This window comes from Clytia hemisphaerica, unplaced genomic scaffold (assembly GCF_902728285.1).
Source record: "Clytia hemisphaerica strain Z4C2 unplaced genomic scaffold, Clytia hemisphaerica genome assembly, whole genome shotgun sequence".
NCBI classification, from domain to species: Eukaryota; Metazoa; Cnidaria; class Hydrozoa; order Leptothecata; family Clytiidae; genus Clytia; species Clytia hemisphaerica.
In genome coordinates, this window is record NW_027104495.1 from 381,960 (window position 1) to 394,961 (window position 13,002).

Sequence of the window (13,002 nt, forward strand, 5' to 3'; positions counted from 1 at the left end):
TAGCTCGTAATCACTACCTTTGAAAAGCACGCTCAATATATTTTACGCTGTGCCGACGAATCGAGATTTATTAATCGCGCAATCAACGAAGCAAAAGTAACCATGACGACATCCAAGATCTTGGATGAGCGTCATAGCGATTTTTATTCCCGTCGTTGAAAACAACTTACAAAAAGTCATCATGCTTCGTAAAAAGAGTCAGGATAGAGATCATAACATAATAGAAGTCTGTCTATTATTTCGATTCAATTAAAGTGACATTTCCATAATTAAAAGTTTAGTAATTACTGTTATACATTTGGGGATCATGTAAAGATTTCTTTCGAAATAAACTATTCACACTTGGAGTTTCTGGGAATTCGTAAATAGTAAACTGCATACTGATACAGTCTGCTAGACATTAATATGGTAATATTTGCTCTTCATCTTTGATTTTTTCTACAGTGATTAGATTGACACATGCGCGATAAAATTTCTATTATTTGTCTTCAGAGGTTAATATATTCTTTGAAAACTTAACCTCTGATACTCAGGGTACGTAATCACATGATAACTCGTACAATTTGAAATTGCCCTCGTGATTTTTTTGTTTCGAATTTTCCTCGTCCTTTCGGACTCGGAAAATTAATAACAAAAAAATCACTCGTGCAATTATTCTCGAACTGCACTCGTTATCATGTGACTACATATACTAATTTAACAGTGAAAGTACACAAAAATTATAAATGTATTCATTTGAGATTTTTCTTTTGAGTTTGATAATATTCATTTCACAAGCTTTTTAAAATTTCCGTATACGGCACTAAGTTTTGTTCGGTCCCCGTTAAAATGGACCAGTCTCAAGTTGGAAAAGTTCTTTTGTTTTAAAGAATTTAAATACTGCTCTGCAACCGTTTTCTTCTTTATTCCCTTGAACTCAATGGCTGATATCGTAAGGGTTGCATTCAAATCTTCTGCCAACTTGGAAGCTTATGTGAACTTTCAAAAACGAATTATCCCTTTTACATCTTAAAGTTATTTCAACCAGAATTTGGCCACTTTTGTTGCTATCAATGGCGCATAGATCGCGCTTCCTAGGTCCCTACTCTGCGTATATTAATTCTTTTTGATACTTTTTAAGGCTTCTTTGTTCGTCTCAACAATCATTCAATTCGAAAACTCGATGATGGACCATAACTTTTTCTGCTATTTGAATCACTCTCCTAAGGGGGGTTAATTCGGCGCAGGGCTCGTCGGTAGTGAAGAGAAATGGTCCAATTGATGTTTAAAATTAGTTTTGGAGAAGTTTTTGAGGTTACGGATGGATTGTGGGAGGGCATTAAATAGTCTGGGACCTTCTTCTGACAGGGAGTCTCTCCATATGTTTTTTGCCCGGGTGGGGTACTCAAGGTAAATGAACTACCAGACGTTCGGTCCTTAAGGGTAGGTTTCTCATAGTTCAGCTAGTGCACTGTAAGGGTAGGAAATTACAAAACTGCACTGAACTTCACTGTAAGGGTAGGAAATTGTGATAAAAGGCCAATTTTTTGGTAAAATTGGCACAAAATTGGTCAATTATGGAGGAAAAATTCCACATTTTCTTACAAAATTGCAAAAATTTTCGCCCTTACAAGCGAGAAATTTTGAAAAAGTGCACTGTAAGGGTATGATTTTTCATGGAAATTCACTGCACTGTAAGGGTCCGATTTCAGAAGCCAAATTTTGGGCCGAACGTATGGTCGTTTTCAGATCGAGTGCCCCCCGGGGTTTTTTGCCTTATGTGTTCATCTCTTTTAGATAATATTTTCTACCCAGTCTCTGGTTATCGTAACTGAAGATGCCACCTTTGTTTTCAGCATAGTTAAAATTTGGTACAAGCTGTTCTAGGATGCTTCCAGGTGTAATAATCCTGTATCTTTCTCTGCGCCGCTCACGGCGATGTTTAAGTTTTTGCTTCTCCCAATAGTTGGGATGTTGAAGTGTAGGGATTCCATCCAGGTAAGATTTTTGAAGTGATTCCAGTTGTTGGATCAGATATCTTTTCGAGGGTGACCACAGCTGGGAGCAATAGTCAATGTGTGATAGTACCAGTGACTTACAAAGAGTTAGCATTACTTGACAATCACTTGTTTTGAACGTTCGATGGATCCAAGCAATGATACTTTTGACTTTTATGATCTGGTTTGTGATGTGTTTGCTGTATGTAATGTTCACATCCAGAGTGACTCCTAAATCCTTCACGTCCATCTTGGTTTCGATAGGAGAGCCAGTGTCTGAGAGGTAACTTGAGTGTTCTTTTAGTTCTTCATTTTTTCCGTATTTAGATGTTCAACTTTAACCATGAGCTGAATGTTGTTTAATGATGTCTATTGATACACCACAATCAAGTCGTTTTGTAGAAATTAACATTCAGTGTTATTAGAGGGGGTAGAGATCTCCTTCAGTAAACGTGTATCGTCAGCAAATGAAGATAGAAATGAATGTAGGATGTTAGTGTCAATATCTTTGATCATTATCAGGAAGAGAAGTTCCTTTGGGGACGCCAGAAATGACTTCTGCTTTTTTGGAGAGGATGTAGTCAACAGATACTTGTTGGGTCCTACCGGTAAGGAAAGATCTGATCCATTGCAGTAATTTGCCAGTTATACCATTTCTCATTTTATGGAGTAAGTTGTGATCTACACGTCAAATGCCTTGCTGAAGTCAAGGTAAATACTCCATGTTACGTCCTTTTTCATGTGATGTGAGTCTTCTGTGTGCGAAAGATTGGCTAACTAAGACATGATCTTCCAGACCTGTCTCAATGTGATTCTCGTTAAAAGGTTGTTTTTCTAGTTGATTTTGTAGCCGTTTTGACAATTCTTATCGAAACTCTTAGTTCATGCGAAGTTAATGCTACGGTCGATAGTTTTCAGGTAGGCCTTGGTTGCCTTTTTCAAGAGGTGATGATGAAACTGGTTTTCAAAGTTGAGGTGTGTAGCATTTGTCGAGTATATTTCTCTAGATTAGAGAGAGAGGGGCTGCAATCTGTGACTAGACTTGTTTTAAGAAAATTGCAGTATCCAGTCCAAAGATAGTGTGACGTAACGTAATATGAATAAAATAATGGCCTATAGCTATAAGAGTGTTTGTATATAGGAAGCATAACTTAGTTGATTAGTGCCCATAGATGTATTTTTTGAACGAGAAAAAACTTTGAAACATTCAATTTTCGCAAAGTTGTAAAGCTGGTAGCCAGCCAAAAAACATTGATTGCTCTTCAAACATTGTGACAATACATGTTCGAGATCAATGTTTGACGGTTTACTACATGTAAGATATGAGATATTGGGAGCCATACCGTTCAATCCAAGTTGGCCAGAAAGTCCGTATTCCACTTTTTCACTTTTTGGTTAAAGTCAGTTAGGGACACGTTCCTCGACTAACTGAAAAATTGGAAGCAGCTATGAACTTCATTTTTTTTGTAAAAGGTCACTAATGGGTGTAGGTTGCGTCCTTTCTATAAATGGGGCATACGTTGATCCACGTTGGCCAGAAGTCCGAATCCATTTTCCTTTTTGGTTAAAAGTCAGTTAGGGACACGTTCCCTCGATAACTGAAAAAAATTGGAAGCAGCTTCTTCATTTTTTTTGTAAAAGGTGTAGTGCGTCCTTTTATAAATGGGAGCCATACCGTTCGATCCAAGTTGGCCAGAGTCCGATTCCACTTTTTACTTTTGGTTAAAGTCGTTAGGGACCGTTCCGACTAACTGAAAAATTGAGCCATGGATCCAGTTGGCCAGAAAGGCCGAATTCCACTTTCACTTTGGTTAAAGTCATACACGTTCCTCGAATAACTGAAAATTGGAAGCAGCTATGAACTTCATTTTTTTGTAAAAGGTCTAATGGTGTAGGTGGCGTCCTTTCTATAAATGGGAGCCATACCGTTCGATCCAAGTTGCAGAAAAGTCCGAATTCCACTTTTCACTTTTTGGTTAAAGTCAGTTAGGGACACGTTCCTCGACTAACTGAAAAATGGAAGCAGCTATAAACTTCATTTTTTTTGTAAAAGGTCACTATGGGTGTAGGTTGCGTCCTTTTATAAATGGGAGCCATACCGTTCGATCCAAGTTGGCCCAGAAGTCCGAATTCCACTTTTTCACTTTTTGGTAAGTCAGTTAGGGACACGTTCCTCGACTACACTGAAAAATTGCAACGCTATGAACTTCATTTTTTTTTGTAAAGGTCACTAATGGTGTAGGTGCGTCCTTTTATAAAATGGGAGCCAACCGTTCGATCCAAGTTGGCCAAAAGTCCGAATTCCACTTTTTCACTTTTGGTTTAAAGTCAGTAGGGACACGTTCCTCGACTAACTGAAATTGGAAGCATATGAACTTCATTTTTTTTTGTAAAAAGGTCACTAAGGGTTGTAGGTTGCGTCCTTTCTATAAATGTGGAGCCATACCGTTCGATCCAAGTTGGCAAAAAGTCCGAATTCCACTTTTTCACTTTTTGGTTAAAGTCAGTTAGGGCACGTTCCTCGACTAACGAAAAATTGGAAGCAGCTGAACTCATATTTTTTTTGTAAAAGGTCACTAATGGGTGTAGGTTGCGTTCTTTCTATAAATGGGAGCCATACCGTTCGATCCAAGTTGGCCAGAAAGTCCGAATTCCACTTTTTCACTTTTTGGTTAAAGTCAGTTAGGGACACGTCCTCGACTAACTGAAAAAAGGAAAGCAGCTCTGAACTTCATTTTTTTGTAAAAGGTCACTAATGGGTGTAGGTTGCGTCCTTTCTATAAATGCGAGCCATACCGTTCGATCCAAGTTGGCAAGAAAGTCCGAATTCCACTTTTTCACTTTTTGGTTAAAGTCAGTTAGGGACACGTTCCTCGACTAACTGAAAAATTGGAAGCAGCTATGAACTTTATTTTTTTTGTAAAAGGTCACTAATGGGTGTAGGTTGCATCCTTTCTATAAATGGGAGCCATACCGTTCGATCCAAGTTGGCCAGAAAGTCCGAATTCCACTTTTCACTTTTGGTTAAAATTCAGTTAGGGACACGTTCCTCGACTAACTGAAAAATTGAAAGCAGCTATGAACTTCATTTTTTTGTAAAAGGTCACTAATGGGTGTAAGTTGCGTCCTTAATGGGAGCCATACCGTTCGATCCAAGTTGGCCAGAAAGTCCGAATTCCACTTTTTCACTTTTTGGTTAAAGTCAGTTAGGGACACGTTCCTCGACTAACTGAAAAATTGGAAGCAGCTATGAACTTCATTTTTTTTGTAAAAGGTCACTAATGGGTGTAGGTTGCGTCCTTTCTATAAATGGGAGCCATACCGTTCGATCCAAGTTGGCCAGAAAGTCCGAATTCCACTTTTTCACTTTTTGGTTAAAGTCAGTTAGGGACACGTTCCTCGACTAACTGAAAAATTGCAAGCAGCTATGAACTTCATTTTTTTTGTAAAAGGTCACTAATGGGTGTAGGGTGCGTCCTTTCTATAAATGGGAGCCATACCGTTCGATCCAAGTTGGCCAGAAAGTCCGAATTCCACTTTTTCACTTTTTGGTTAAAGTCAGTTAGGGACACGTTCCTCGACTAACTGAAAAATTGGAAGCAGCTATGAACTTCATTTTTTTTGTAAAAGGTCACTAATGGGTGTAGGGTGCGTCCTTTCTATAAATGGGAGCCATACCGTTCGATCCAAGCTGGCTAGAACACTTTTCATAACCACTTTCGATTTGAATCTGATTTGCGCTGACGCTGACGCCACGAAACTGACGCTAGCTTCATTTTGGTGCTTACCTTAGTACCCACGGCCCTGGGGTTCCGAAATTTTTCTCGTTATCCCGATTTTAACCCCGATTTTATCTTTCTCGGAAAACTAAAACGAAAGCGAAAGTCAAAAATGGCGGGAGTTTTGGAGTGAACAGCGAAAAAGCCAGAAAAGCTGCACCAAAAGCAAGTCAGCACCACATTCGTAGCACCACATTCAACACCACTTTCGCAGCACCACATTCGGCACTTTCGTTTTCGCTCCAGCACCACATTCGGCACTTTCGATTTCGCTCCCTCCAGCACCACATTCGGCAATTCCAGCACCACATTCAACTTTCTGCCCAATTTTCATACTGAAGGAGAGTATTCCTATTCTGGAAATTATGATTCCTATCAAGCCTTATCTATTGGCTTCAATTTCAAGCAAAAATTAAGTCTCTATCACCATTTCTCTTCGTAGCCTTGCGTTTTAAAGACACCTCGGTAGAGTACCAACAATCCTAATTTTGGTGTTTTGAACTAAAAATTGTACTGAAGGTGATTTTTCCTACTCTGGGAAGTATGATTCCTATCAAGCTTTATACATTACCTTCCATTTAAAGCCAAAATGAAGTCTCTATCACCATTTCCCTTCCCAGCCTCACGTTGTAAAGACACCTCGGTACAGTACCGAAAATCTCAATTTTGGTATTCTGGCCTTTAAATTGTACAAAAAAAGAATATTCCTATCCTGAAAATTATGATTCCTATCAAGCTTTATATATTGTCTTCCATTTAAAGCAAAAATGAAGTCTCTATCACCATTTCCCTTCCCAGCCTCACGTTTTAAAGTCACCTCGGTAGAGTACCGAATATCTTAGTTTTGGTATTTTGGACTAAAAATCATACGGAAGGAGAGTTTTCCTATACCGGAAATTATGATTCCTATCAAGCATTATCTATTACCTTCCATTTAAAGCAAAAATTAAGTCTTTATCACCTTTTTCCTTCTCAGCCTCACGTGATAAAGACACCTTGGTAGAGTACCAAAAATCGTAGTTAGGGTGTTTCGGACTGAAAGTTGTATTGAAGGAGAGTATTCCTATTCTGGAAATTATGATTCCTATCAAGCCTTATATACTAGCTTCCATTTAAAGCAAAAATGAAGTCTCTACTATCATTTCCCTTTCCAGCGTCACGTTTTAAAGGCACCTTGGCATCCCGCTTTGTTCAATGTATTGTTGGTCCCATCGTTGCCACCTCCCACCGGGTCTGTGAGCAGGGATGTACTATATGGACATGGCCAGAGCTCTTTTTAAAAAAGTAAAGCGAAAAAAATAAGTTCAAATTTCAGCCCTGATTTTGATACAAATTATGGACGACTCAGTTTGCAGTTTACTCTAAAGAAAATACCTTTGCTCTCGCAGCAGTAGAGGGGGAGGGTTAAGAAAATGGGGGTACGAAATGCCGGTAATTTTTTCTTGAAATTCCTTAATCTCGGTCAAAAAATTCTCAAAAACAGGTTCTGGCAAAAAGTCAATTAAATCTGACAATACTGGCAATATCGAAACGAATCGCTGGAAACTTTTTTGTGTAAGCTAATTGCCAGAGGTTGTAGAGCTATGACTAGTGAGATTTTGCTAAGTACCTGACTAGAAATAACCGATGTTGTTTGATGGCTCCAATTGATGCCCCTGTTTTGGTCCCAAAAATGGAATGACAAAAAACATAAGTGACTGTAGACTATGGTTGGCGCCGAAGAGAAAACTTTTTAATTTTGACCCTCTTTTATTTGCTTCAATACGACCATAATTTGGAATGATTTTGCCAATAACAGAGGTTCTTGGAAGTCCGTTAGGGATTAAAAATTTCCTTTTGTTTTTATAAACTTGGGGAGACCAGGGTCCTCCGCCTGCAATGACTCTGGGCCCTGAATCACGCACTATGTATAACCAGGCTTTTATCATAAGGAACAATTTTCGTGGCAAATGAGGGCCATACACGCTTCCATCCAACCATGCTTATTGCTCTTATAATTGCTTTTTTAATTATTTCTTTAAAATAAACGTCAACATACTTTTTGACTTGATTTGCTAGCGAGGCTACTTATTTAGTCATATAAAAGGTTACGTGACCTAGTGAAATTAGTTTCGAATTAATTCATAAGCCATAAAATATATCATAACTAGCGTCCCAAACGTTGTCACAGACGACTCACAATCCAAAATATGCGAATAACCATAAAGGAAGGTGGCTTTGAAATTTTAACACTACCACGTAACAATAGTGTTTAGACAAAAAATACGGCAAATTCTCAAACCATTTCTTATGAATATTATGAATATTCATTCGACTATGTATTTCAAAATCTTAAAAGCAAAACATTTTCGGTACTCTACCGAGGTGTCTTTAAAACGCGAGGCTGTGAAGGGAAATGGTGATAGACTTCATTCTGGCTTTAAATGGAAGGTAACAAATAAGGCTTGATAGGAATCATATTTTCCAGTATAGGAATACCCTCCTTCAGTTATGATTTTTAGTCCAAAACACCAAAATTAAGATTTTTGGGACTCTACCGAGGTGTCTTTAAAACGTGAGGCTGAGTAGGGAAATGGTGATAAAGACTTTATTTTGGCTTTAAATGGAAGGTAATGTATAAAGCTTGATGGGAATTATAATTTTCAGGATAGGAATACTCTCCTTCAGTACAATTTTTAGTTCAGAACACCAAAATTAAGATATTCAGTACTCTACCGAGGTGTCTTTAAAACGTGAGGCTGAGTAGGAAAATTGTGATAAAGACTTCATTTTTGCTTTAAATGGAAACTAATAGATAAAGCTTGATAGGAATAATAATTTCCAGGATAATAATACTCTCCTTCAGTACAATTTCTAGTCCAAAACACCAAAATTAAGATTTTTGGTACTCTACCGAGGTGTCTTTATAACGCAAGGCTATGAAGAGAAATGGTGATAGAGACTTCATTTTTGCTTTAAATGGAAGCTAATAGATAAGGCTTGATAGGAATCATAATTTCCAGGATAGGAATACTTTCCTTCAGTACAATCTCTAGTCCAAAACGCCAAAATTAAGATTTTCGGTACTCTACCGAGGTGTCTTTATAACGCGAGGCTATGAAGAGAAATGGTGATAGAGACTTCATTTTTGCTTTAAATGGAAGACAATAGATAAAGCTTGATAGGAATAATAATTTCAAGGATAGGAATACTCTCCTTCAGTACAATTTCTAGTCCAAAACACCAAAATTAGGATCGTTGGTACTCTACCAAGGTGTCTTTAAAACGTGAGGCTGTGAAAGGAAATGGTGATAGAGACTTCATTTTGGCTTTAAATGGAAGCTAATAGGTAAGGCTTGATAGGAATCATAATTTCCAGGATAGGAATACTCTCCTTCAGTATGAAAATTGGGCAGAAAGTTGAATGTGGTGCTGGAATTCCCGAATGTGGTGCTGGAGCGAAAACGAAAGTGCCGAATGTGGTGCTGGAGCGAAAACGAAAGTGCGAATGTGGTGCTGCGAAAGTGGTGTTGAATGTGGTGCTACGAATGTGGTGCTGGCTTGCTTTTGGTAAAAGCTGCAGAAAAAACACTGTCTGAAAAGAAAAAGCTGGACACAAGACAACATCAATAATATCCATACAATTTTTGTAAGTTTCTATGATATTACTTAGATATGATTCTAATGATTTGGTTAGAAAATTTAAAAACATTAAAAGGAAAACTTCAGCATCAGTTTAGATCATTTTACTGACAACTGACAAAATTTTGGGTTGTAATTGGTATAATAGGGCCAGAAAGAAGGAGGTTATAAAATCTCTATGTGTACCTAATAACAATCTTTTTTGCTTGTGGTGTCCGATCCAGATTTTGATGTGATTTTCAAAAAGGGAAAATTTTTGAGTCATGACATGGTATATGTTATGTTTAATCATAGTATAATCGATTTGGATGTTTTTCACTAAGTTTTGATGTGTCCAGATGTTACTAAGCGAACGTTCGATTGTGATTGAAGTAATCAATAATGATTGATAATAGTCAAGGGTGGTCAGTGACCACCTATCGATTTTATTGGTGAACGAATACTCACTCTACTCCAAATTATGGCATTTTCTACCGTGGCTGATTTAGACAAGTGTGTTTGTGTTCTATTTTAAACGTCCGGCCGCGTGTCTTAAACGTCCGGCCGAGAGTTCAAATTACCGGCCGAGAGTTTAAAACTACCGGCCGGATGTCTAAACTCTCGTCCGGTAATTTGAACTCTCGGTCGGTAGTTCAAAAATCTGCCAGGAAAGTTTGTCATGTAGTAAATTTACGTAGGACGGCCAACTTATGTACTATAGTATCATCATAGCATATAATAGACGTATTATGCAGGTTATATGTATGTTTTGTTTGATTAGGATGGTATAAAATGTTGTCCCTTGAGTGTATTTTTGTGTTTTTGCTCAATCTCTTTCTAAGCTTTAGGGCTAAAGCTAGGAATCTCCTTGGCTGTCAACAAACCTAATACCCTCGATTTTCTGTCACATTATGATCAACATAACATAAAATACACAACCTGCACAGCACATCTATTATATGCATACATTATGGTGTACCAATAACAAACATAACCTGCATAACCCATCTATTATATGCTATGAGGATACTATAGAACATAAGTTGGCCGTCCTACGTAAATTTACTACATGATAAACTTTCCTGGCAGATTTTTAAACTACCGACCGAGAGTTCAAATTACCGGACGAGAGTTTAGACATCCGGCCGGTTGTTTTAAACTCTCGGCTGGTAATTTGAACTCTCGGCCGGACGTTTAAGACACACGGCCGGACGTTTAAAACAAAACACAAACACACTTGTCTAAATCAGCCACGGTACATTTTCTCCAACCACTATCGATAGGTTCGATTACTTACAATCATATTGGATACCTTTGATTGTATTGAATATGTTTCCTATAGCAGTGTGTCAGAATCTGAAATCGAGTTTATCTCGCCAATAAAAATATGCAATTCATGCGCGAAAACCACTTTAGTTTTCTCCAACAAATCAAAATGCGCGATATGAGTTACTGTACTTGAGAAAACCCAGGGTGAACGTATATACACAAAATGGCAGAGTAATTACTGAAGGTCATGCTTATTACCATGAGTATCAGAGGCCAAGTTTTCAAAGAGAAAATATTAATTTATTCGAGCTGTGATACTCACGGTACATGCTTATGGCACAAATTTTTTGAAATTTTGGTACTTGAAATTTGATCGTTTATTGATAAATGGTTGTTCGATTACTTTGATCATTATATATCAATTACTTCGATAATCGAATTTATTGATTAGTACCGTCTGGTTGTGTGATGACAAATCTTACCTTTTTATGATGTGTGATGGCCTGAAAAGGGATGCTGCTTGACTTCATTAAAAAAAAATTTTTCTGACCCTGCGGCCGGGTCATTATGGGTTCATCTATATGGTTCATCATAAAGAAAATCAAGTTGAACGTTCAAGCTATCAATAGTTGTTTGATTAGATATTCCTGCTTGTAAATCATATTGTAAATATTCAGGGCTTACTTCATACTGTTTGTACATAAAAGTTATCTATAAAGTTCTATTTCAATGATCTTAAGTTATCAAAAATAGCAAAACAAATAATTTTTCCGGCCGGCTGCTTGAGAGCTTTTTTCCTTCATCCGCATTCCATAAACACTACTTTTTTTATTTTCGCCTCATTGCAAAAAATTTTCGAAAAGGTCAATGGCCAAATGAAATACCAACGAAATGATAACATAATCTTTTGAAAGTGTTTGTAAAATCGACATGTTTTATTATTCAAATTTTCCCAAAATTTAATCCAGCTTTAAAATTTCCAAAATCCACTAGCCACCATAATAAAGAGATTATATTCCAACAATAGCCTTTTAAACTTTTGTTGTTTCAAATTATAAATTAAAATGAATATTGTTCGATGCTTCGAAATCAATCTTTGGATTTTTTTCCAAATTTCTTAATTTACCACCCCTTTAACAATTTAACCCCGTTTGACACCCCTTCTCACAGACCCACTGAGAACCCTTCCTACTGGAAAAATTAGCCATAATATCGTACCCAGTGGAAAATTATACTCTAACTTTTGTCCTCGCCGAAAGTGATCAGATAAGCAAATCCCACTGCAAAGTATTGTGCCTTTTTTCAATCTTCACCGAATTTTCTGGCTCAAAAACAATTGAATTCAAATCCCCAGTCATAAAATACATAAGAATATCAATCCCCATCAATTTTTGGTCTGTTATTTTTACCCCCATCCCAATGGCTGAAAAGATCCTTACAGGTTTCTGAGAAGTTCGTGTGTTCTTAAAGAGTTCAAAACAAGACAATGGGCAAAATTTTATACTTAACAATTTTGATGTTATTAGTACAATGAGAATTCACTATAAAGAACTAGCACAATCAATTCTTTTTGGGACACAAAGTAAAGCACATTTTCTTTTAGGATGTATATAGCATTATATTTGAAAGAATTGATCTAAGGGATGTATATATTCATAGATAAAGATAACACCTTTAAAATACTATTTATAATTATAAATAAATACTATTATGTATAATTTCAAAACAAGTGTTTACCAGCAACGAGATGTCTTAAAGCGAAAGTGAAATATGAAGATAGTAGATAATATAATATAATAGTGAAAAAAGAAATTGTTCAGATAAAGTTTTCAATTTTAGTTTAAATAATTTTCTTTAGTTCTTGGTTGGCTCAGTGATGTATTTTCCTTCGTACAAGCAAGCGTTCTCTTGTTCGTTGAACATCAAGTTTCCTGGACAAGCAACACATCCAACAGTGACTCCTTCCCAACATCCAATGTATTGTCGTGATTGGTGTGGGTCAGCAATGTTTCCTGTGAAATCTGGTCCACGTTCTGGGCATTTGTCTGGACATTCGAAGGTGGTGGCTGGTTCCCATGGTTTTGTGGTGACACATTCGTCAGCAGAAGAATACAAACATTGGTTGCATCGTGGACTGAACTCCAAACTGAGTGGCCAGCAAGCTTGACAATAAGCATTTCCTCCAAGACATTGTAAGAAGTAGTTTTTGTTGAGTTTGTAGGTTGATGGATCAGAGTAAGCAAAGTTTCCATCAGCTTTTCCTTTACACAAAGTGTTTGGACAATCAACAGCTGGTGGTGTGGTTCCAGTGATTGGAGGTGCAGTCAATGCATTGCATGCTACCAAAGTTGTTGCCAAGAGGATAAAAGTCTTCATTG